This window comes from Mustela erminea, chromosome 8 (assembly GCF_009829155.1).
Source record: "Mustela erminea isolate mMusErm1 chromosome 8, mMusErm1.Pri, whole genome shotgun sequence".
NCBI classification, from domain to species: Eukaryota; Metazoa; Chordata; class Mammalia; order Carnivora; family Mustelidae; genus Mustela; species Mustela erminea.
This window is the reverse complement of record NC_045621.1, coordinates 10,475,545-10,502,072: the sequence shown is the minus strand read 5'-3', so window position 1 is coordinate 10,502,072 and position 26,528 is coordinate 10,475,545. Positions and strand designations below refer to the sequence as shown.

The following is a 26,528-nucleotide window of genomic DNA, read 5'->3' as shown; positions in this document are numbered from 1 at the left end:
GCACCCCGACAGGTCACCCGCACCTTCCTGTGGTTCCTAGAACCCTGCTCTGCCTGCCGTGCGCTGTGTCTGTCAACCGCTTGTCTGTCGGTTCCTGCGGACTCCAAGTTCCTTGAGCTTCTCTTAATCGATCTTATTTATTGCGAAATCATTTGCTTCAGAGAGTGGTTCTGGAGTCCTTTTACCTGGGTTTGCTTCACTGTAGCTAGGGACACTGGATACAGTATATAACCTCATCACACTTCAGTTTCCTTGAACCAGCCATGGCAATAATCAAGAACAGTCCCAACTTCATAGGTTAAAGTAGGACACAATCCCTGAGTCACAATTCTGAAATTCCCAGTAGACCCAATTGATGGCCTGAACTCATGTGGCCTGAACTAATGTGAAAGTATAGACTATCTCATTTAGCGCACCTTGTCACACATTTCAGTACAGAAAAGTTAATGTGTTAGATTAGGAAGGGTGCCCCAGACCCTCACGGCTGTTTTAGGATCTTAAAAATTTTGGATTCTGAACCATAGCTGACTCTAGAAGTTTCAGATTAGGAATTTTGTTTCCTGGCACAATTGAGAAAAATCGGTTAAAATTTGTTCGCAATAGTCATTGTTATTTGCACCCTAACACATGGAATGATATCTGACACAAAGCAGGGGCTCAATAAATCCTTGCACTGTTTATTCTAGAAACGAATGCCTATTGGTCACGTACAGAGCACAGGAGGTTCTTCACACCAAGGCGTGGTGAGGTCTAGGTACTTGTCCAAGGTCACATACTTAGGAGGTGACGGAGTTAGAATCCCAAAACAGGCCGGTTAATTCCAAAGTATATGCCCTGGACTAGTTCACACACTGTTCGCACTAAAACCCTACTCATCTCCATCTCCTAGAACAAAGTTTTGGCTCCGCTGTGAATGGAATCCGAATGGTCTGTGTCCAATGGCGTTTTTAAGTTTGGTGCTTTCCATTGAATTCTTTGCTATCACTAATAAAAACAGGGACGGAACAATTATACAGTGAGTATCCAAGAAAGATCAATGACATATTGTGTGCATGTGTGTGTCTAGATACTTAGCAACTGCTCAGTTAAGATCCACTGATATAAATAAAAGCACATACTGCACAAGTTCTCTGCCGGTTCTCCAACCTAGGTCAGCAAATGTATGAATCTTAGAGTTATTTAGTCTTCATCTTTTATCTTATTACTAAGTCTTGAACATATTAACAGAAAAATAGCCTCAGCATTATATCAGATTTGAGCCTTCATGGAAAAGACAGACTTGGGGCGCCTGGGTGGCTCAGTGGGTTAAGCCAGGTCATGATCTCAGGGTTCTGGGATCGAGTCCCGTATCGGGCTCTCTGCTCAGCAGGGAGCCTGCTTCCCGCCCCCCTTGCCTGCCTCTCCGTCTACTTGTGATTTCTCTCTGTCAAATAAATAAATAAAATCTTAAAAAAAATTGTTTGAGAAGATAGACTTACTCTTTGAGTAATGGTATCCTTTTAGCACCATACCAGTTCTTTTTTCTTTTCAAGATGTTATTTATTTGAGAGAATGTGAAAGAGCATGAGCTGGGGGGGAGCACTCAAACCCAAGATCCAAGATCACGACCTGAGAGGAAGGCAGACCCTTAACCAACTGAGTCACCAAGGTGCCACAGTATCATACCAAATTTTTTAGGGACAAAATGCCAGTGAATACATATGGAGCAATTAATTCTTCTTTTTAGTGCCAATTAAAACACCTTATCTGAAGCTTAAAAAAATGATTTCACTTTTACAAAATATTACTTTTTAAATATTTTTTAAAATAGTACAGTAATGGTAAGGGAGAGGTAGTAAGAGACTTGCGGCAAGAAACAGAACTGCCCAGGTCTGACAATTGCCATAGTGGCACTCTCGCCCAGCATGTCACCTTACGTATCTGTTAGAAGCATGGTGTGTGTGATTATGATCAGCAAACTTAAATTCTGTTTACTATTTTATATCTGAAACAGACTGTTTTCACTTAACTTATGTATTAGAGAACATTAGTAATAATCATTTGCTGTGACAGAAAGAGCTTAGGAGAGGGATGACAGCTTCTAAAATACTCTGGTGTAGCTCAAGTTATCTGTGTGACTGATCATACTAAGGGTTCTACTTTTTCATAATTTCCAATATCCACACTCCTTGTACTTACCTGCACAGACTCTGGCCTCGGGTATAGGACTTCCATTGATCAGTGAGTTGATAAAAACAAATATTTGAAAAAGTACATTTCCAGGACACCTGGGTGCCTCAGTCAGTTGGGAGTCTGCCTTCGGCTCAGGTCATGATCCCAGGATCTGGCATTGAGCCCCACATCTGGCTCCTGCTCATTGGGTAGCCTGCTTCTCTCTCTCACGCCCCTCTCTCTTTCTCAAATAACTAAATACAATCTTAAAAAAAAAAAAAAAGTACATTTCCATTGTCTTATGAACCTTCTGACCACCTGTCACCTTGATAGTATGTCCAGGCCACTCACTGAAGAAACAAGAGAGGCATTTGAAAGAGAGCTAAGTCACTCAACTGAGGCCATCCCAGACCAGCCAGCTGCTAGTCAAGTCACTAGCTCACTGTAAATGCTTGAGCAAGGCTAGCTGGCATCACCGGATCCCAGCCAGAGAGCAGATATGCTAAATCAAGCCAGAGACTTAAGATATAACAAGCAGTTGCTGCTTTAAGCCACTATGTTTTGGAGTGGTTTATATTACGGTAATAACGATCAGAATTTGCTCTGCTGTGTCTCATTTCCTCTGTCCATTGGAACAGATGAGACAGAATTTCAGTCCAGTTTTGAAATTCTATACTAATTCTTCATATTAATTTTACATGTCCAAAGAATTATAGAGTTTACATTTCCATATTATTATCATCAGTAGCAATATATCGTCATGACCCGCAAGCAATTATTGAACATACACATGTTTGGCTTTAAATGGGACGAAGGAAGACGCGTTAAAGTAAAGAAATTCCCCACCATCTAGAGCAGAAGTTGGCAAACTTTTCTCGTAAAAGGCCAGAGAGCAAATAGTTTAGGTTTTGTGGGCCCTGGGATCTCAGTCATACCTATACAGCTCTGTCACTGGAGCACAAATGTGACCACAGATAATGTGTAAATAATTGGGCATGGCAGTGTCCCAATTAAAAATCATTTACAGAAATAGATGGCAGACTGAATTTGGCCCATGAGACTAGTTTGCCAATCACTTCTCAAGAAATCACTAAAACCAGACAACTCTATTGTTATATATATGGAACAGCAAATTGGCATAAGCATTTCATTTTTTAAAGATTTTTTAATTTTAGGGGCGCCTGGGTGGCTCAGTGGGTTAAAGCCTCTGCTTTCGGCTCAGGTCATGATCCCAGGGTCCTGGGATCGAGCCCCGCATCGGGCTCTCTGCTCAGCAGGGAGCCTGCTTCCTCCTCTCTCTGAATGCCTCTCTGCCTCCTTGTAATCTCTGTCTGTCAAATAAATAAATAAAAAATCTTTAAAAAAAAAAAAGATTTTTTAATTTTAATTTTAATTTATTTGACAGACAGATACAGTGAGAGAGGGTACCCAAGCAGGGGGAGTGGGAGAGGGAGAAGCAGACTTCCCACCAAGCAGAGAACCCAATGTGGGGCTCGATCCCAGGACTCTGGGACCATGACCTGAGCCAAAGGCAGAGGCTTAACAATTGAGCCATCCAGGCACCCCTCATCTTTTTTTTTTTTAATTGTGGTAGAAAAAACTGAAAAACAATCTGAGGGTTTTGAAAGGACGGGGGGTGGGAGGTTGGGGTACCAGGTGGTGGGTATTATAGAGGGCACGGTTTGCATGGAGCACGGGGTGTGGTGCAAAAATAATGAATACTGTTATGCTGGAAATAAAAAAAAACAAAAAAACAAAAAAAACACAAAACACGAGATATACCCTCTTAATAAATGTTTAAGTATATGGTATAGTATTATTAACTATACACACATTTTTCTACAGATTTCTATAACTTTTTCATCTTGCATGACTGAAACTCTATTCTTACTGGACAGAAATTCCTCATGTCCCTTTTTTCCAGCCCCGGGAAACCACCATTCCACTTTCTGCTTCTGGGATTCACTATTTTAGATACCTCTTATCAGTGGAATCACACAGTATTTGTCCTATGACTAGTTTATTTCACTTAGTGTAATATCCTTAAAGTTCATCCTTGTGGAAGCCTGTGACAGCATTTTCTTCTTTTTAGAAGTTGGCTGTTATAGTCCGTATATACAGTGTTTTCTTTATCCATTCATCTATCAATGGACATTTAGTTTCCTTCTACCTCTTGGATATTGCAAATTAGACTGTAATAAATATAGCAGTGCAAATATTTCTTTAAGAACCCACTTTCAATTCCTTTGGATAAATACCCAGAAGTAGGATTGTTGTAGCATTATAAGGCAATTCTTTTTTTTTTTTTTTTTTAGGGAATCTCCATCCTGCTTTCCATCATGGCTACACAATGTTACATTCTTCATTTTTGTTTTTTGTTTTATAATGGACACCCTAATGAGATGATCTCTTCCTGTGGTTTTGATGTGCATTTCCCTGATGATTAGTGATGTTGTCCATCTTCTCATACATCTGTTGGCCATCTGTATATCTTCCTTTATTATTCTCTCCCTATCTCTCTCTTTTTTTTCCCCCCAAAACACAAGGCTCAAACTCACAACTGTGAGATCAAGACCTGAGCTGAGATCGAGTCAGACACTTAATCCATGGAGCCACCCAAGTGCCCCAGACACTTGTATCTCTTCTTTGGAAAAAATGTCTACTTAAGTCCTTTGCCAATTTAAAAAAAATTGAGTTACTTGTATTTTGGGTATTGAGTCATAGGTGTTTCTTACATATTTTAGATATGGATTCCTAATCAGATAGATGGTTTGCAAATATTTCCTCCCGATTCAGGGGTTGTATTTTCATTTTGTTGATTGTTTCCTTTACTGCACAGACGACTTTAAATTTGATGAAATCTTACTTGCTTATTGTGCTTTTGTTGTCTAAGCTTTTGGTATCAATCAATGCTAGTCCACCTGGGTGGCTCAGTCAGTTAAGCCTCTGCCTTCAGCTCAGGTAATGATCTTGGGGTGCTGGGACCAAGCACCATGTCGGGCTCCCTGCTCAGTGGGAAGTTTGCTTCTCCCTCTCTCCCTCCCCTTGCTCAAGCTCTCTTTCTCTCTTTTATTTTCTCTCTCTCAAATAAATAAACCCTTAAAATAAATAAATACATAATCAATGGAAGGCAGGCCAATGTCAAGATTTTTCTTCTAGGAGTTATATTTTTGCTGTTACATTTAAATCTTTAATTCATTTTTGGTTGATTTTTGTGTATAGTATGAAGGTCCAAGTTCATTCTTTTTCCTGTGGATTTTCAGTTTCCCCAAAACCATTTGCTAAAGAGACTGTTCCTTCCCCATTGTATATTCTTGGCTCCTTTGTCATAAATCAGTTGACCATATATACATTAGTTTATTTCTAGGCTTTCTATTGCATTCTCTTGGTTTATATGTACGTTTTTATACCAATACCATACTGTTTTGATTACTATGGTTTTATAATATAATTGAAATCAGGAAATGTGATTCTTCCATCTCTTTTCTTCTTTCTTAAGATTACTTTGGCTATTCAGGATCTTTTGTGGTTCCATATGGATTTTAGGATTTTTTTCTATTTCTGTGAAAAATGTCATTAGAATTCTGATAGGGATTGCATTTAAAGCATATATCCCTGGAAACTCAACACCGCAAAAACCAAAAAATCCAGGCAAGAAATGGACGAAGACATGGATGACATTTCTCTAAAGAAGACATACAAATGGCAGTAGACACATGAAAAGATTCTCATCACTCATCATCAGTGAAATACAAATCAAACCACAGTGAGAGACCACCTCACACCAGTCAGAATGGCTAAAATTAGTAACACAGGAAACAATAGTTGTTGGGGAGGATATGGAGACAGGGGGACCCTCTTGTACTGTTGGTGGGAATGCAGACTGGTGCAGCCACTCTGGAAAACAGTATGGAGGTTCCTCAAAAAGTTGAAAATAGAGCTACCCTATGACCCAGCGATTTCACTACCAAGTATTTATCCAAAGGATACAAAAATGCTGATTTGACAAGGCACTACTCCCCAGTGTTTATAGGAGCAATGTCCACAATAGTCAAAATATGGAAAGAGCCTAGATGTCCATTAACAGACGAATTGATAAAGAAGATGTGATACACACATACACACACACACAGGAATATCACTCAGCCATCAAGAAGAATGAAATCTTGCCATTTGCAATGACGTGGATTGTACTAGAGGATATTCAGCTAAGTGAAATAAGTCAGTCAGAGAAAGACAAAGACCATATGATTTCACTCATGTATGGAATTTAAGAAACAAAACAGATGAAGACAGGGGAAATGAAGGAAAAGTAAAATAAGATAACAACAGAGAGGGAGGCAAACTGTGAGAGACTCTAGACTATAGGGAACAAACTGAGGGTTGCTGGAGGGGAAGTGGGGGGATGGGGTAATTGGGTGATGGGCATTAAGGAGGGCGCTTGATGTAAGGAGCACTGGGTGGTATATGCAACTGATGAACCACTAAATTCTACCCTGAAACTAATAATACACTAAATGCTAACTAAATTGAATTTAAATAATAATAATTAAAAAAAACTAAAAAGAAAAGAAAAAAAGTCTATATCCTGGGGAGCCTGGGTGGCTCAGTTGGTTGATCATCTGATTCTTGACTTCAGCTCAGGTCATGATCTTCCAGTTGGGAGTTTCATGATATTGAGCCTGCATCGGGCTCCAGGCTGGCTGTGGCGTCTGCTTAAGATTCTCTTGTTCCCGCTTCCTTAACCATCCCCCTCCCCCAAAAAAGTGGGTTGAGGAAAAAAAAAAAAAAGTGGGTTGAGCCGCTGCCTTTGGCTCAGGTCATGATCTTAGGGTCCTGGGATTGAGTCCCACATCAGGCTCTCTGCTCAGCAGGGAGCCTGCTTCCCTCTCTCTCTGCCTACTTGTGATCTCTGTCTGTCAAGTAAATAAATAAAATCTTAAAAAAAAAATAAAGTATATATATCCCTTTGGAAAGTATGGACATTTGAACAGTATTAATTCTTCTAACCCATGAACTCAGAATACTTTCCACTTATACATTCTCAATTTCTTTCATCAATGTTTTATAGTTTTTAGTGTACAGATCTTCTCAGGGGATCGATGTTCTTATGGTGAACTATCCTTGCATCGTAGTGATAAATCCCCTTGGTGATGATTTACGATCCTTTTAATGTGCTGTTGGATTCTGTTTGCTGGTATTTTCTTGAAGATTTTTGCATCTGTGTTTATCAGGGAAACGACCTGACGTTGGGAATTTTCTCGCACTTGTTCCGTGCTGACCCAGGAAGAACTATGGTGAGTAATGCAACCAGCACAAATCTTTGCCTTTAGTCTCAGCAGCCTCCAACCTGGCGCCCACTCCTGTCAGTGCTTAGATTGAGGCAAGACAGAAATTGGTTCCTTGGGCAGCCCCCAGAAAAGTCTGTGTGTTACACTTAGGTTTTAGTTTTCTCCTTCCCTCCCTATGGAGAAGCTGGGAGCTGGGAGTTTTGTCACAACTGAGCCACGCAGAGCTAAGGGAGGGACTGTGCTGAATGAGGGCCACAAATATCCCGTTAGCTTCAATGTACCTGGATGCATGTTCACATGGGGTGCTGGAACCTCTTGTTTCCTAGATTTCTCACAAAGGGAGTTGATCTGTGTATCATTAAGTGGGTGTTTTCATGTGAGGATGGAGAGTCTAAGGCTTCCTTTTCTGCCCTCAGTGACATCATCCCTCTGTTTTGTGCACTTTTAGTGGAAGTCACGTTGCTTGCGTGATGTTTTCACTGGGCAGAAAAGTGTTCTAAGTAAAATGAAAGCTTAGGAACAGGGACAGGCATAGGGATAAGAAAAAGAGAATAATAGATTCAGACAGGACAGTAAAAATCATGGATGACCCTTTCCCCACAAGATGTCATGCAGTGACATCTCATGTCATAATTTTATTCATAATAATGTTTTTAAAAGCTTTAATTTAAATACAGGATCAACAAATATTCATGTAAATCGCATAATGATTTTCAATACTGACTTTTAAAAAACCCTCATTAGTGACAAACTATCAATTTGCAATCATATTTCACATTCATCTTGTCCATATGCTACAATGAGCATAGCTTCCATTTGTGTTCAATAAAGGTTTGATAAATGAGTGAAAAATTCCATTATTTTTTGGAAGACACTATAAGAAAGGAGACTCTTTCCACTCTCATTTTTTCTGACGAACTCCAAAAAAGACCAGTTATTCCACTGGCAAATTGGAAGTAAAACTAAGTGCCCACTGATTGAGACTTGCTTAATTTTGGACATAAAGCAGCACCATATTTGATATTAAAACTGTCTTTAATAGATATGTTTATAACACAAGACCTCGCCAAAAAATAGCTTTTCTATATATGTTATCAATAAGCCATTAGAAATTTTAATAGGAAAAAAAATCACAGTCTCAGTTGTAACACAAAGTATCATGATCCAAGAGATATAATCATAAAATATCTCAACAGTCCTTAGGACAATAATGCCAGGGCCAGCCACCTGGGTATGAATCTTGGCTCTAGTGCTTACCGGCTGTGTGACCCTCGGCAACTTTTCAAAAACCCTTCCCTTTCCTCATGTGTTAGAATTGCAGACAATAGTACTAACCACTGCGGAGTTGCTGAGTGGATTAAATGAACAGATATGTGTAAAGCTGGTGGAAAAGTGCCTGGCAAAAAGTAAGTGCTATCTTTGGGTAAGTTTATAATTTATTATTGCTATTATTCCATGAAGAATTACAAAATGGTAACGAGGGACATAATTCACAGTAGATGGAAATAGAAATAAACACCATGCTCCAGGACAGATAAAGTCAAATTCAAATTAACTAAGATAATAAGGCAGAAAGAGAACAGGGCGCCTGGGCCGCTCAGTTAGTTCAGCCTCCCGACTCCTGATTTCAGCTCAGGTCCTGATCTCAGGGTCAGAAGATCTAGCCCCGTGTGGGACTCCACCCTGTGGGTGGAGCCTGCTTGGGAGTCTCTCTTTCTCTCCTTCTGCCCCTTCCACCTGCTTGCTCTCTCTCTCTCTCACAAAAAAAAAAAAAAAAAGAAAGAAAGAAAAGAAAGAAGAACAGAAGGAAATGAATAATGTGTACCTGAATGGAATGATTCAATGAATCGAAGACTGAAAAAATTACACTAAATTTAATGTAGTTCCAATCAGAATTCCAATTCGGTGTTACAGAAATTGATATGTTGATTACTTAGTTAATTTGAAAGAGGATTTTGGGAAAAAAAATTGAAAAAAATCCCCTGTGGTAATAATAATGCCCTGACAGGTATTAAAATATACTGTAAAACTATTTCAATTAAAAACATGTGGTATTGGCACAAGACTAGGTAAGCATTAATAGAACAGAAGAGAGAGCAAAGAAGTACACTCATCATCTATGGGAGTTTGATATGTGATATGACGGCATTTTAAATAATTAAGGAAAATATAGACTATTTAATAACTGGTATTAGGTGTGGCTCTTTATATGGGGGAAGTAAAACAGATTTCTCTCTCACACCAAAAAACCTCACATTTTATCATACAGAAACATAACTTTCAGATGGGTTCCAGGGTTACACGTTTAAAATTTACCAAAAGTAGAGGAGTATTGATCTATATTATTCAGCGTAAAGGAAAAACCCACTTCTTCCCACTGTGTTTCTCTCCTGTGTGTCTCCTTTACTACTCCCAGAGAACGCTTCACCACTACTACTACTACTACTACTACTACTACTTCTTCTTCTTCTTCTTCTTCTTCTTCTTCTTCTTCTTCTTCTTCTTCTTCTTTTTTAAGATTTTGTTTATTTGACAGAGAGAGACACAGTGAGAGAGGGAACACAAGCAGGGGGAGTCAGAGAGGGAGAAGCAGGCTTCCCACTGAGCAGGGAGCCCGATGCCGGGCTCGATTCCAGGACGCTGGGATCATGACCTGAACCAAGGGCAGATGCTTCATGACTGAGCCACCCAGGCACCCCAAGAACACTTCACTTCTGACACTGATGGTCACCAAATGTGTTCGGGTTTTTCCCCACATCAGGCAATTCTCAATACCACCAGCTGGGGGTCCTGTAATTTAACTCTATTCTGGCAGTACCTGAGGATAGCGTCAGATTTCTCAGGCGAGGGCTTGTGCCCACAAGGCTGACCCGCCCCCCAAACCCCTATCCCCACTGCGGAGCTGGGGCTTCTGACCAATTTGCTATAGATCGGAGACTCCAATTCCACACACCCTCCCGCTCGGCTCCTTGCATTCAATTAATTTGTTAGAATCCCTCACAGAACTCATGGAAACACAGTTACCAGTTTACTAAAGAATTTGATAAAGAATATGAATGAACGGTCCTATGAACAGATTACGAAAGGTCTGGGAGGGTCCCCAGTACAGAAGCTTCTGTCCCTGGGGAGTTGGGATGCATCACCTTTCCAGTGTGGATTTATCAACTTAGTGGCTCTCTGAACCCCATCTTACTGGGATTTTATAGAGGCATCCCCCTAAATGACCAATCATTAACTCAGTTGCCAGCCCTTCCCCCTTTCTGGAGGATGGGGGGGGGCGGATCTGAAAATCTCTAGCTTCTATCATGACTTGGTCTTGCTGGTGACCAGTCCCCATCCAGGAGTCCACCCCCACTGCCACCTCATTAGAACAAAAGATGCTCCCATAATTCTTATCACTTAAGAATTCACAGGGTTTTTAGGAGCCCTGTGTCAGGGATGGGGTCAAAGTAAATATTAGAACAATAGATACTCCTAGTTCTCTTATCACTTAGGAATTTACAAGGGTTTTAAGAGCTCTGTGCCTGCGGGAAGCAGGGGCAGAGGCCAATGTATAAATTTTCTGTTATCTCACAACAGAACACAAAATGCAGAAGCCTTTAAAAATAATACTGTCTTTTTAAAAACATTAAAATGTAAAGCTTTTATAATTAAAAAACACATTAAATTAAAAAACAGGTAAAAGAATTGGAAAAATTGTTTCACATGAGATTCAAATGATTAATATCTATAGTGTTAGATCATAAAAATAAATTTAAAGAAAAAACCAAACATAAACACGATGCATGAAAAGATACCCAACCTCACTACTAATCAGAGAAATGCAAAATTGAAAAAAAATTATTTGTTTATTTATTTTTTGCCTCTCAGATTACATGAAATTCAGAAGTCGTAACACTCTACTTAGCTGGTAATGCCCAAATGCACCACTGAGAGAAATGCAATTTGAAATAAAATTGTACTTTTAAGAAGTTGTAAGAAATGGTTGGGTTGTAGTAAAGGATGTCAGGGAGGTTGTAAAGACACTTGTACTCACTGTCGGTGCAAATGCAAATTTCTAAAGCAATTTGGAGAGTAATTTGGGAGTTTCTAAAAAATAATTAATATTGATATTATTTGATCTAGCAATTCCATATCTAAGAAGCTATGTTATAGGCAGGCACATAAATGCAGACAGAAAGTCATACACACACAGAGATACTCATTACATTATGCTAATTGCAAAAAAAAAGGAAAGGAAAAGAGCGAACGTTCCATCTATAAGGAAGTAGTCAAACAAATTACTTCCAGGGTCGAGAATACTATATAGCATTTGAAATGAATATGATAGATCTTTATGCAGTGATCGGGAAAGATATAAGCTATATTATTACATAGAAAGAGGACATTGGAGTAAAAAAAATAACAACACTAATACAATATTTATTTTATGCTAGGAATAATGCAAAGTTTTTCATCAGTATAATCAATATGAGAAATAATCAGCACTATGGAACACACACAGACATTTCTTACAAACATTCTTTGAGGTAAGGACCATTATTATACATCTGTGAAATGTGAGGTACCCGAAGCACAGAGGGCCAAGTGACTCGTGGAAGGTTAAAGATTTTGCATGCAGGACGTCTGACTCCTGAGTTTTAGGTGTATATGAGATGACACTTCCCTAAAAACGAGATAAAACTGCATGATGTTGCAAACTTCACAGGGATAGGTGGGCAGGTAGGTAGAGAGATAGACAGATATGCCATGAACACATGCTAGAAGACCCTCAAGGATACATATAGATTATTGACAGAATTTGGTTTTTGAGTAAATGTAGAGAGGGAAAGAATATCTTTTTATTGAATATATTTCTGTATTGTTTGAAGTTTTACAACAAGCATGCGATCATTGAACATTTGTGTAATTTAAAATATTATTTGAATTAAAAATAATCATAGTATACACCCACATACTTCGTTTCGTCTCTATAAGATGTTGGTGGCTATTTGTGAAGAAGGATACACTGAAGATGACAACGATGTCTAGATTTTAAGAACTGTTGAGATCATCTGCTCCAAATTGTTTACTGATCAGGAAATTAAAACATATTCAAATTTTACTCTGTCAGGGCACTGCGGGATGACTGCACAATATAAAATATACTAGACCATAATCATATATACATCTTGATCCACTGTCATGTTTACTGTTCTCATATCTGTGTTATTAAATAGTTCATCTTCCTTTCCACCATTTGTGGTTTTTTTCCTTTCCTGTGAATCATGGCTTTTTTTCTATAAATGGGTGATATTTTAATGGGCGACTAGCTTCTGTGACACAAAAACAGTTTATAACAGTGACAAATCTTGGCAGGCCAAGTTGCCTGGTTTTTAAATAAATTCTTTTATTCAAATGGACTTCTCATCCAGACCTCCAAGAGCAATCTCAGGGGTCTTGAGGCCTGGGACCAGGAACTGACCCGCTTCTAAAAAGAGTGCCTCTTTGTTATGCCCAAAGCAATTCGGAAAAGCAACCTGAGAAGACAGTTGTTTACCAAGCACAAGTTTCCTGTTTCAGAGACCCTTTGAACGGCATCTCATGGTAAAGGGGGCCCCTGCTGGAAAAGAAGGGGATGTTCTGATCAGTTTTCCTGGATAATTACAAAGGTCTGATTTAATGCAGGAAAGATTTTTCCATACAAACATTAGACAACAACCAAAATTCTTTATGATACAATGTGATATGAAATGATTTTATGCAGACAAAAATTTAAGGCTAGCAAAATTCTAAAGCTTGATTGCTCATGGGATAATATTTCAAGCCTCCAATCATTCCATTTTAAAATACCTCAAGTTTACAATGATGAATCTAAAAAGCACTAACAAACCCTACTCATTCAACTCTAGTTCTTGAAATGGCATCTGCCTTTGAGCTATAAAAATAACAGATGATTTTTTGATAGCTTATCAGTTAGCAGACTGCTTAGTTAGGGTAGCACATTTTTATGCTAATGTCAGCAGAGAGGGAGAGGGAAAGAGAAAAGTAAAAACACAGAGCACTATGGTGGGGTAGAGAGAGATTTAAGGACACATTTTGACTAAAAAAAAAAAAAAAAAAAAAAAAAATAGAGATTTTCTTTTCCAGGATTCTTCCTCCATAAGGTAAGGCAAGAACACTGACTTAGAATTGTTCGAACCTAAAATAGACCCTAGGGCTAGGTGGGAGAAGTAATAAAATGTGATTTAATGTTTAAATGCTATAAAATATGCCTTATACTAGGCACAAAATAAATGAGGAACCTTCATGGATAAAGAATTTCATTGAAGTGCCAGCGAGCTAAAAGATGTATTTTTTGAAATGTCAATATGACATTATAGTCTTAGAGTTAGGATTGCAATATTAATTCCAGGAACTCAAGCCTAGTCAATTGAGAAATATTGTTGAGGTCTTAATGTGTTTCTGTCATATTAACCAAAGGAAAATAGAAATTGAATTAATATAGGATTTTTATATTTTTTTTCTGATCATGATAAATTTGTTTATTTAAATATGGACCACATTTACAGATCAACATGGAAAACTTCAACATTTCAGTTGGTCAGTGGGAACATGGGGCAAAGAATATAAAGACATCAGCAAAAAAGGAAATAAATATCATTCTCTCTTGTGTGTGTGTCTTTTTTTAACGATATATTTTTATTTAAATTCAATTAGCCAACATATAGTGGTGCCTCATTAGTTTTTGATGCAGTGTTCAGTGATTCATTAGTTGCCTATAACACCCAGCACTCTAAACAGTTGAAAATAAATCATAGAACCAAGGAATTTTAGGAGACACCTAGAATTATGTTGCAACAACTTCATATCCAGAGCCTCCATCCCATCTTCAATACCATAATCATAATGTAACACGTTATTAACAAAATATTTACTAGACTTATTGTAGTGATCATTTCACGATGCAGATGACCTTAGAACAACACTGATTTGAACCATGCATGTTCACTTATCCAAAGATTTTTTTTTTGACAAGTACAGCATACTATTATCAGTTATTTTCTCTTCCTTCTGTTTTTTTTTTTAATTTAAAGTAATTCTTGGGACGCCTGGGTGGCTCAGTGGGTTAAGCCGCTGCCTTCGGCTCAGGTCATGATCTCAGGGTCCTGGGATCGAGTCCCGCATTGGCCTCTCTGCTCAGCAGGGAGCCTGCTTCCCTCTCTCTCTCTCTGCCTGCCTCTCCATCTACTTGTGATTTCTCTCTGTTAAATAAATAAATAAAATCTTAAAAAAAAATAAAGTAATTCTTATGTTATTTTAAGGATACAGTATAAAATATTTAAGACATACAAAATATATATTAATTGTTTGACTACTTAAGTTATTGGTAAGGATTCTGGTTAATAGTAGGTTACTAGTAGTTCATTTTATCGGAGGGGATAGCTTCCTGGCCTTTGGCTAAGATCAAGTGTAGTTCAGTTTATGGGGAGCTGAATGTTATACACAGATTTTTGTCAATGCCCCTAACCCTGCACTGTTCAAGATTCCAGGGTCAACTGTGTATTTGTTGTACACCTGAAACTAATATGTTATATTCCAATTTTAGCCCAATTTAAAAAATAATATATATCAAATTTAATACTTATTAAGATTTTTTTATGTTCCAGACATTCTACTCAATACTAATCAACTGGGGGATCAAAGTATTTTAATGAGAATGGTGAATTTAAATTAAATATCGACGGAAGGGTAAAGTTCACCAGATAGATAAAGAGGTGAATGGCATTTAGGAAAGGGTAATAGCAAACATAAAAACTAAGGGAAAAAAAAATGTTGTACCTTCAAAGAATTTCAAGTAGTCTAGCAGGAGGAGAAGACAGACTGTCCCAGGGGGTTGGGAAAGTTAACCTGGGTTGACCAATGGAAAACTGTGTTCCATGCCAATGAATGAGCCAAGATCAAACCAAATGAATATAGATCTTATCTATGTTCAGAAGAGATCATTTTGACAGTTTTGAAGGATAGGTTAAAATGATGATAATGGTTAGGTGATATTTCATGCAGCAAGAAATATAGGTATAGGGCTACTTCTCTCTGATAATAGTCCAAATAAAATGTAATTAAGAACTAAACATAACCAATGGACAGACAGAAGGCAACTGATCTGAGACATATTTAGTAGCTAATCTCTTCAAGTTTCAGGAAGAAAAGAGCCCAGGATTCCTCCTGAACTTTTGGAGCGAGTGATTGAACAGTTGTTTATCTTTATGCATGAAGATGACAAGAAAGCTTTTAGAAGAAAATACCAGGTTTGAAGGGCTCCCGTTTGACCAGGTAATGGCTAGTAAGATGTTGGGAATGTGTCTTGAGTGGTCTGGGCCAGAGAGATCTTGGAGAGTTACCTTTTTCAGTATGAATTCCATGCAGGAATTAAACCCTTTTTTTTTAAGGTTTTATTTATTTATTTGACACACAGAGAGACAGCACAAGCAGGGGGAGCAGCAGGGAGAGGGAGAGGGAGAAGCAGGCTCTGCACAGAGCAGGGAGCCCAATGTGGGGCTCAATCCCAGGACCCTGGGATCATGACCTGAGCTGAAGGCAGAAACTTAACCAACTGAGCCATCCAGGCACCCCTGAAGGAATTTAATCTTAAAGCAAATGATTTCAATTACCACTTTCTCAATTCTCCCAAGGATGGTACATAGCTGGCATTATTCCAAATGCACAGGAGAAAAGTTAAGTCAGTACATAGAATGGACAACTAGGGCATTAAAGTTTCCTTCCCTTTGTGCACCCTTATTGAGATGTTAACCTAGGAAAAAGTTAACCTAGGGAATAAGTTAACCTAGGGAAAAGAAGAATCAAGAGCTGTGGCCACCTATATTTCAATGTCAAGGAAATAAAAGAACCTAAGAGCAACCAAAAAAAAAAAGACTCAAGATATTTGAAATGTTGATTTCAGAAATGAATTTATAGAAATCAGAGAAAGTTTCAAGAAAAATCAAGGTCAGTTATGACAAAAATCTCAGATTTTTGAATAAGAATAATAATAAGATGGTGTTATAACAATAACATTTATTGAGTATGCACTGACAACCAGATATAACATATTTAAGAACTGAATGTTTGCTTATTAGCTTCAGGAATTAGAAAGTCATTAATGGCATTACAAAGAACAGTTGACTGAATCATTAATTTAAAACATAGATGTGAAAAATTGGAAGTGAAAAAGAAAATATATAAAGACAGATTTTGGTTTAAATATAGGAAAAAATTTTTCTTCAATAGCAAATTATTTTGGTGGGGTTTATGTCAAGTCCGAAATCTCTTACCACTGAAAAACAGTGCGCCCTTAAGTAATCTGATGTTTTCATTTTCGGGAGAGTTCTGACATTAAAGTTGATGTTACTTATAGAGAGACAAATTCTGTTCTCATGTAACCCCCACTCACCTTGTCACACGCCTACCCCTGAGCATCATGGGAACATGAGCAGAGACTTTCATAAAGGCTTCTTTTAAATATTTCATGACCACCTTTTGTTTGCTTTGAGTCACACTGCTTTTTCAAGTTGAACTTCCCCAGACGTCTTGGCCAGTCATTTGGCCTATACCATGGTCCCCCTCGCTCAGTGCTCTCCTTACACATCCATGCCCCTGCTCCTTCTTTATTTAACAAGTGTCCTTTTGAGGTTTGCACATGGTAGAAGCAAAATCAAGGTATAGAAGAAAAGGACAGAAAATCACTTACTACAAGTGAGTGATATTTACTTTTTTTTGAGCTTATGAAAAAAGAAAATGATGGGGTAACTATAAGTCAGGAAAACAAAACTTTAATTCTTAAGAACTATCACTAAATTGACCTTTCTGGATAACAACTGCAATGTTTATCATATGTCAAGTCTCATGATAAGCCCTTATCTGATTTACCTCATCTAATTATTGAAATAATTCCACAGTGTACAGATTTTCCAACAAATGGAAAGACTGAGGCAGCAAGAAAATAGACACCTTGCCCCAGTCTACACAATAGTATGTGACAGGCCAGGAATTTGAATCTGGATCCATCAAACTCCATCCAATGTCTTCTTCAAAACACATATGAGGAAAATGAGGTCCTGAATGTGACTTATTTGGAGTCACCAGCTAACCAGCAGGAGAATCCGGCTGGTACCCAGGCTCTCCAATGAACAGCCCAGTACTCTGTTATACCTACTGACAGGGGTTCCCATGAGGACACAAGGCAGCTATGACTAAGAGATCAGGGTTCTTTGAGATTGCTCAACTCATGTTTAGGAGTGGATAAGTTTAACAGTATTTATGAGAATAATAAAAAATTAAAATACATCTGAATATCTGTTGGCATATTATCAGATCTCTGGGGCAGACACCCCTCTAAACGAAAGCCTCCGCTGAGGACCAGAAGTCCTAGGTCACGTTGAGCTCCTCTTCCCTGTAATAAAACAGTCTGCATGTACAAAGCTGGATGAAAATGGAAGCCATGTTCCCATCCTCACATAATCTGTTGGTTTTCATTTTCTGGACACCTTCTACCATGGTTTGAATTATGTAAGTGTATGGATTCATACGGTAGATTGTCATAGATTCCCATGTACATGAATGGACGTTATGGCCTCTCTCTCCCTAAGAAGCACATTGGAAGCCATCTTGAGGAGGACTCCTGTACCCCAGACAACGCTCAACGGGCAGAGAAAATGGGGATGGAGCCGAATCTAAGCTAAAAGTAGAGAAGGAAAAAGATCCTAAAAACTGACCATTTCAGATCTGACAGGACTACTAATTAATTTTAATGCAGATTTTTAAACAGATACCAAAAGTATTAATGTCAATGATGTTTACATTGGAGAAATGAAAGCTATGCTTTTACCTCAATAGTTTGCTTTTCTTTAAACATGTAATAAATAACCAATGAGATGACAAGAGAAATACAACTTTGCTTCTTGATTTGGACTAAAACCTCCTCCATGAAATTATGAAATTTAAATTTTGCCTAACTGCAGGGGTTAATCAGAAACTCTTCTAAATGCATAGGTTTTAAAGATGGGCCATTTGGACATATGAATCTAATTTTTAAAATTTTGTAACAAGATTTGTGGATTTGTTGTAAACCAGTTGAGGAATTCAAGTACACCGAGCCTCATGCATTTTCTAGTCAGAGCACGTCACATGCAATCACATGCATTCAACATATTCCAGAACGAGTCTAAATGTGCTTGCTTTCTGTGAAAAAAACATATATTTTAAATGAATAATTTTACTGGCACAGGAGGAATAACCTAGTCATCACGTCTAACATTATGTCCAGCCGGATTTCTGAATTTCACTTTGAAATATATCTGGGCGTTGGAGGTAAACATACATGAAGAAAATAATTCAGCACGAAAAGGTAGACGAATATTATGCCCACACGCCTAAGGCCTTTGAAAACAATCATGCCACTTACATATTGATAACTGTAAGATAATATACTTTTACTTTGAATGGGTGTATAGTTTAAGCTTTGTATTTGCAAATCAGGGGACAAAAAAGGGGACGTTGGCATAATATTACCTACCATAATAAATCTGTGACTCCCTTAGTTTGAATAGGTCATCAAGCATACACCAATTTTTGGATGTGTGGTAAACAAATATTTCATGCATAGCTGATAGGTACCTTTAAATTTGGGGGGCTTTCTTCCATGATCTTATCGGGAGCAGCCACTGTATGAAAAAAAGTAACCAGATATACAGTGAAGTGAATGTGGTTCTTAAGTGGAGTGTGTTACTCCTTCCCACTCTACTGAATGAACTGTTAAAAGACCAAGAAGGCTGTCATAGAGATATCACAGGAAATAAAGAACTCCAAGCCAAGGGTGTGTCCAATGGGGTTGGCATGGAATGACAGACCGCCCTCCCCACATGGAAAATCTCGTCACCCATCTGAGATATCACATAACGGTGGCAGCGCTCCAGAGACAGAATGAGCTCCACCTGTTTGCAATGTGTTTAGCTATTAATATTTATGTAGTAATTCAAGGGAGTAAAAAATGACAAAATGAACCAAGTTGTATCACTGTTGGTGCTTTCAACCAAGATTGCTGAAAAAAAAAAAAAAAAAAGTAACAGCATGAATCTGTCCCTCGCTGTGGGAAGAAATTGTGTGACATCCTTAGGATGCCAAGGATTGTTGAAGAGAAGGCAGTAGCCATGTCCTTGGCATGTCCAGAACATTTACTCTACCATTGACTTAATAAGACAATTTTACTATTCGTAGTTGTGCTTCTGACTCATGTTAAAGCCATGTAAATCAGAAAAATATGTTTTCAGAGCTTGCTAATATTAGTGAGCCATTTTATTAAACTTAGAAAAGGCAAGAATGGCACACATTTCTCATGGCTCATCTGAAACAAAAGAAATCAGGAAGATGGTCATCCTTACCAATGTCCTTAAGGATATTTGTCTAAGGTCATGGCCATTCTCCACAACAGCCGCCTCAAAAGGTGAGTAATATTCCATGAAGACATTTTCTTGATATTTATGGCCTTGTGATCTAGTTTAGTTAAACTTATTTGCTGATTTGGACTCTACTACATCTTAAGGAAATGAACTTCTTCAATGTAGTGGTAAAATGATGCATTCTCCTATTTATCCTGAAACGGCCTCTTTCAGGAATTGATCTTGTGGTGCATGGCATAATGGCAAACTCAAAATTGGACACAAGGGCATCCAACCTCCAATTCTATTTCTGGGTAGTCAGGTTGTTATGAGAAAATAATCATGAGCATTGGGGTCAGACTCATCTGAATTCTAATCACAGATCCACTCCAAGTTAGCTATATGACTTCATAAATGTATTGAACCCTTGAGCCATGATTTATTATTTGTTAAAAGGTTGATGATAATATTATCATACAGAGTTGTGAGAATTGGGTATTATAGCATATGTCAAGTGCCCAAAACACTTCAGGGTTTCCCTGCGACCATGTTCTGGGGTAGGAATGATACACTGCAGGACCATAAAACACCTAGAATTTATTTTATTTATTCCTAGTGTAGAACTTCCTCCAAGAGATCTAATAATTGTGAGCTAGAACCTAGAACAGTGCCTGGAATACAGAAGATATTTATCTTGGTCGGTTTTTGTTTGTTCTGAGTAAAAGAACCATTCCCAGCATTTAGTGTGGGGTTCAAAGAAAAACCCTACATTGGAAGTTTTAACCCACCCTAATCAAACTGTGAGGAAATGCTTTAAGACAGGGTCCTCCACAGAGAGAGCACAGAGAAAACTCCTTTGGATTTAATCTCTGTAGGAGGTGCAAAATGGCATTGGCTTTTCTTTCACATTTCTTATGATCCACTTCACTACAAGTAAGCACTAAATTACTCCAAGCATCTTTGTGATAACTTATTCCCAAGGACCCTTCCAACACCTACATGGTGTGTCACAGCACAGTGACACAGGGTGCTAGCATCATCTTTAGAGGAAGGTTGAATGGTTGCTTCCATTGGAGTTTAAGACTTAAATCTTAGAACAATTGTGACATGGAAGGCTATTTTATCTTTTTTGTCGGCACTAAAGATGTTAAGGACTGTGAGTAAGTACTGTAGTAAGTTGCAAACTGGCCCTCCAAGGATATCAGTTCCTAATCCCTAGAACATTTAAACGTTATGTTATATGGCAAAGTCTTTGGTGGTGTGATTAAATTAAGAGTCTTAAGATGGGAAGGTTATCCTGGATAATGAGGGTGGGCCCTAAAGGCTCTTTAAGTGGTCTTATAAGAGAAAGTGTCCTTATAAGTGTCCTATAAGTGTCCTTATAAGAGAAAGACTAACAGGGAAGATGGCAAAGTGAAGACAGAAATGGAGAGTGGAGTGAGCAATCACTCCATTGGAATGCCAGCAGACTCCAGAAGCTCAAAGAAGCAAGGAGTAAATTCTCCGCTAGAGCTTCAGGAGGGAGGTCATCCCTGCGACCACCTTCATTTTGGGCTGATCTTGGAGGTCTGGCCTCCAGAACTGTGACAGAATAAATTTCTGTTGTTTTACGCCACAAAGTCTGTGGTAATTTGGTACAGCAGTCACACAAGTACTAATATATCCCCTGGATTCTGTTTCCTAACACTTTACTGAGCAGCTACTATCTGCCAGTCTCCATGTTGGAACGGAGAAAGAGTTTATGGGCATACAATGGTGAATGTGGCTTTAACCAGTACTGCAGAAATGCGTGAGGCTCATGACCACTCTTTAGCTACTGAAAGTAAAGACTTAACACCTACGCTTCTGCTGCCAACATGCCAAGCATTACATGGTCTTTCCTGATGCCTCCAGCCAGTCCTGGTTATTAGTTCATCCCTTCTCCGGTTGTCATGTTGTAGAACCCTTCAGTGCTTGGACCCACTACGGCTTGGACCCCACTTGTCTCTCCCCCTTCATTGCTTGTCATTCTCTCTCTTCCATTATACCCACTTGAGTCTGCCAGGACTTTCAGTTCCTCCAGTCTGTGTATCTCGTCACTGAGCCTGAACATTTATCAGTTCCTCTTCTAGAAACAATCTTTTCTTTTCTTTCATTCCTGACTTCTAGGCTAGATTAGATCTCTATACTCTGTGCTGCCATAAACACCCTATCTATCCTCTAGGATTATCTTTATTATTATTTATTGTAATACCTGGACTAATAGATCTTCCCCAGTAGACCACAGGCTCTGTGAAGACAGGGTGTGCCATCTTATTACTGGACCCTTAACACCCAGTTATGATGTGTGCCTGGCTTTGCAAAACAGGTGTTCCAGAAATATATGTTCCTTAATGGATGATGGAATGAGTGACTAGAGGAACCATGTTCCTCAGAGTCTGAAGCCCCAGCCCGCATGTTTCTTTTCTTTTCAAAATACAATTCAATTATTTCAAGTCAATATGATTTTATTTTCACCCTGGGCACGTAGGCCTAAGCCTGAAAATATTTAAATGCTGCAATAAAGGCCCTGTTACCCAGATTTAAATTCCCTCACTCCATCAGTTCTATTTATAAGACTGGGTGTGAGATCTATGGCAAGTATATAGATAAGCTTTGCAGACATGGCCCCACCTACCCATGAAGGAAGTCATTCATGGTTTCACATGAGATGAGATCTGGAAAAAGATCTATAAAAAACACCCAAGACCTATCTCTGCTTATTTCAGAGAACATTCCTGAGGTGGTGTCACCCTTGTTCTATCTCCACAGGCTCTTTGGAGAGCTACACAGAGCATCTGAGGTTACTTCCATGACACCCCTGTACCCTGCATCTCATACATTGGCCCATTATTAGAGTTGATGCCAACTTGACAGTGATCAAAACTTGCTCTCATCAAATGCCAAGTCTTTGGGCCTTCTGGAATTAGTTAGTGACCATAGCTCATTTCTAGTGGAAAAGGCTGTACGCAACAGCCAGCTGTCTTATCAGGAAGGGAAATGATTTGCTTTTTCAAATTGGCTTTAAAAAGTGTATATGCTGCCAGACGGCCTCTGGGCATGTGTATGAAACATCGAAAACAGACACAATACACACGAAAAAGAGATGAATTCCCAAAGCAGGCTCCTCATGAAGTAGCCAAGTAGGCTTTACTGATGCAACGAAATAAGCCTTAGAAACATCACTCTTTTCTTCTATAAATGACTTTTCTCTGTGAAAGTGGAAATATATGGGGGTGGGCGGGTACACACTAGAATCATTTTATGAATTAAGTTAAAAAAAATCAGTGCCACACCTAAACTGCTTTACTATCTACACTGCTGTACTATTTTTAAGTCTGTTTTCTGTTTCAGAAAAATATTATATCTCAGAAACACTATCATTTGTTTGTAAGGATCCACAAAGATGTTGCAAGCTTTCTCCAAATTCAGAGGTGCTTATTGACATTTAATTGTGGTACCTCTTTTTTAAAAAGTCCTTAACTTGCTGGTTTCTTTAATCAAATGATGCTTATTTACCTTCTTACTCATAGGGGAATCTAGAATTCATATTTAATGTTCTGATTAATGATCATCAACAATGCTTTTAAGATTTTTTTTTTTTAACCTGTGTATAATCAAGCCATCTAGTTACCAGTAACTGCAAATGTCACAGATTTCAATGGTCTCTTTGGGATTTTTTTATCTGTTTGCTTTTATAAAGAAGGTGATTTTATTTTTACATTAAGGAAGCATTAACATCATTAAATGGGCTCCCACTTTATGATAACTGCAAATGTCACATTGATCCAGAAAGATAAGAAAATGTGCTCATCTTTGGAACAAATATCCAAGGCAGGAGCAGGCAACCCACACTATTTGCATTAAAAAACAAATTGTATAAATGCAAAAGATTGATGTACCATCTGCTCATGTCCTTTACTTTTCTGGCTCTTCTGTGTTGAGATATTTTTATGGAATAGTTACGTTTATTATTTTGAAAATGAGCCACAGGTTAAAGAAGTTTACGATGGGTAATATAACTCAAAGCTACTGGTTTACTGTATGCCAGGTATTAAAGCTTGTCTCATGTTACATTCCCTGCTATTCAATGCATCACTGTATCGCTTATATAGTTTGATGTTCAGGCCAGGATAAAATGTATATAAAGCTATAAAGGATATTTAGGATCAAAACCAAAATATCTCATTGAGATGACTCTTGGCAAGGAGAAGAAAAAAAAAAAAAAACAACCTTTAGAAATTAATGACTTTTAAAACCACTGGAGTAGGCATCAACTTGTTCTGTCACTCCTAAATTAAAAAAAAAAAAAAAGGATCAAACAGAGTAAATAAGTACCTCTTTGGGGGAAGTACATGGGAGTACTAGTCTTCTACTCAGGCACTACTTTCTTCTTTCAGTTTGTCATCTAAAAATCTCCTGGCCAATCTAATAAGAAATCTCATTTCCCTTTGCCCTTCCTTCCTTCCTAACACCAACAGTATTTACTTCTTTTTTGAAATTGAAAATGAACTTGCCGTCAGAGTTATCCTGTATAAAGTTTAACTGTTCCATGGTGAGAATGGTACATTTTTTGTTAACTGGACCACCAGGCCAAAAAAAAAAAAAAAAAAAAAAAAAAAAGGAAAGAAAAGAGAAAAAGAAAGCAATTGAGTAGAGTGAAGTTTGCTATAGTAATCGCCCTCTGGTGGCAACTGACTTAGACACCAGAGGCCAAATTTTTTCTACAGTAGCCTTCCAAATCACACAAGCTCCTTTTTTGCTGTGAAAACTCTATATTGTGTGATGTACATGGTTCAGTAACCATTTTCTGTACAAACATCATATTTGTGCATATGACTATGAAGGATTTACTAAGGTTGATACCCTCTCAGAATCTAACTTTATGCTTTTGTCATTCTTGGTTTCTGATTAGAAAAAGAATGACCAAAAAAAAAAAAAAAAAAAGGAGATTTTCTGATTTCCTGGTTTTGAACAATAAAGTCAAAAGCCTCAAAGAATTTTGTAACATGTACTTTCCTCATATTCCAAAAGACACTACTAACTGATTTCCTATAACCCCCAAACAAAAGGAGGTTGCTAGATTTGAAAAAAGATAAATGACGGAAATCATGCAGGTTTTGAGTTTCTTCTTGTCTCAATGAACCTGTGAAAGATCCAAATTGCAGTAACTTACCACACCATCGGTAGTAAACCTTGCTTATGAAATTTAATTTTAGTATATGTCATTTTATTACCTTTTTTCAAAAAAATATCACCTTTTGATATTTTTTTTTTCTTTTTGCAAATCAAACAATGGAGAAAAAAACAGAATAATATCTGCTGAGAAACTCAGTCGTATCATTTAGCATGGCTGGGCTTGGGAGGACCATGTATCCATGGAGGTCCTTTTGGATTCAGCCAGAGTCTGAAGAATCAAAGAAAGTTCCTAAGCGAGGGAAGAAAGATCAAAGGCAGCAACTAAAAAGAGTCAAGAAAATACACAGAATGCAAGAAGAGAAAAGAGCGTGAACACAGAAAAAGGCACAGCAGAAGACTTTAAAATACCTGAAACAGCAAAAGCTTTCTTGACAATTAACTTGGAAAATAATTATGAGAGCTTCACAGAGTCCAATATACATTAATAAGAAGGAAAACCAAACACCTGATTTCTTTAAAGGTTAAAATTAAATCATTCTCTTAATTTTCATTTTCCTCAACTGCAGCTTTTTCTTAGAATTGTTCTCATTTAACCCTAGACAATAAATTGGTCTGCCCAATGACTTCCAGACTACAAGGATAAAACTGGAGATCAGATTGGAAACGTGATATAGAAAACATTAGTAAAATAGAGTCTTCGCTCATTACAGAACATAAGTGACCTTCATATTGTATATAGAAGAATAAAATGCTGTAATATAATCTGCCACAGCATTTTGTAAACATCTGAGAAAATTCCTATAAGTCCATATTTATTCATGAAAAAAAGAGAATCCATTCTTAGAAGCAATGTTTAAAACAATTTTGTAATTGCTAATACTGGAAACATGCAGAAAATATATAGACTCATATATACATATTTTCCCATTTTGAAAATCTAAAAGAATATTTTTATTTGAAACCATAAATTGATCAATGAAAAAGGCTGGAAGTGACTATTTTGACTCATTCTCTTTTCTATTTGCAAAATTCCAAAACCAAAACTCACATTCCTTTTTCTGACTTAAACTTTGTTTATAAAATAATTCTAAATGCATTCTATCTGGGTACATCTACAGTGTCTAGTTCAGAATTCTTCATATTCACATGAGAAGACACACATAGGACTTCGGTAGCCATTACATAAAAAGGATCCGGACACAGTTTTCTGAATATACAGGAGCACATAAAAGATTTTGCCTAACCATTCTCCAAATCACAGTTGTGCATTTTTATTTTATGTCAAACACACTAAAATCTCAGCTTATTGAACTCGCATTCTGTTCCTCTATTTCTTTCAGAATGTAGTATTTGGCTCTTTTCTCTCATGTTTTATTTAAAAATAATGGTATACAGCTGCAAAATATAGCTGGTATCCTTCCTTAGTTCACTGCTCTGTTCTTGATATGTAGTCTCTTAAAACATGTACATCTCTTTAAAAGCAAGATTAGAGATCTACCTATAAGTTTTAAAA

General features: G+C 37.8%; 1 long non-coding RNA gene across 1 annotated transcript in view; it reads left to right on the top strand.

Moving 5' to 3' along the window:
• LOC116597400 overlaps positions 1 to 12,591 on the top strand; it is a 41,185-nt gene extending 28,594 nt beyond the window's left edge. The window contains exons 2-4 of the long non-coding RNA XR_004288586.1: positions 7,386 to 7,448; positions 8,756 to 8,848; positions 12,420 to 12,591. This is a non-coding gene — a long non-coding RNA (uncharacterized LOC116597400). The remainder of the gene's footprint in view (positions 1 to 7,385; positions 7,449 to 8,755; positions 8,849 to 12,419) is intronic.
• The last annotated feature ends 13,937 nt before the right edge of the window (positions 12,592 to 26,528 follow it).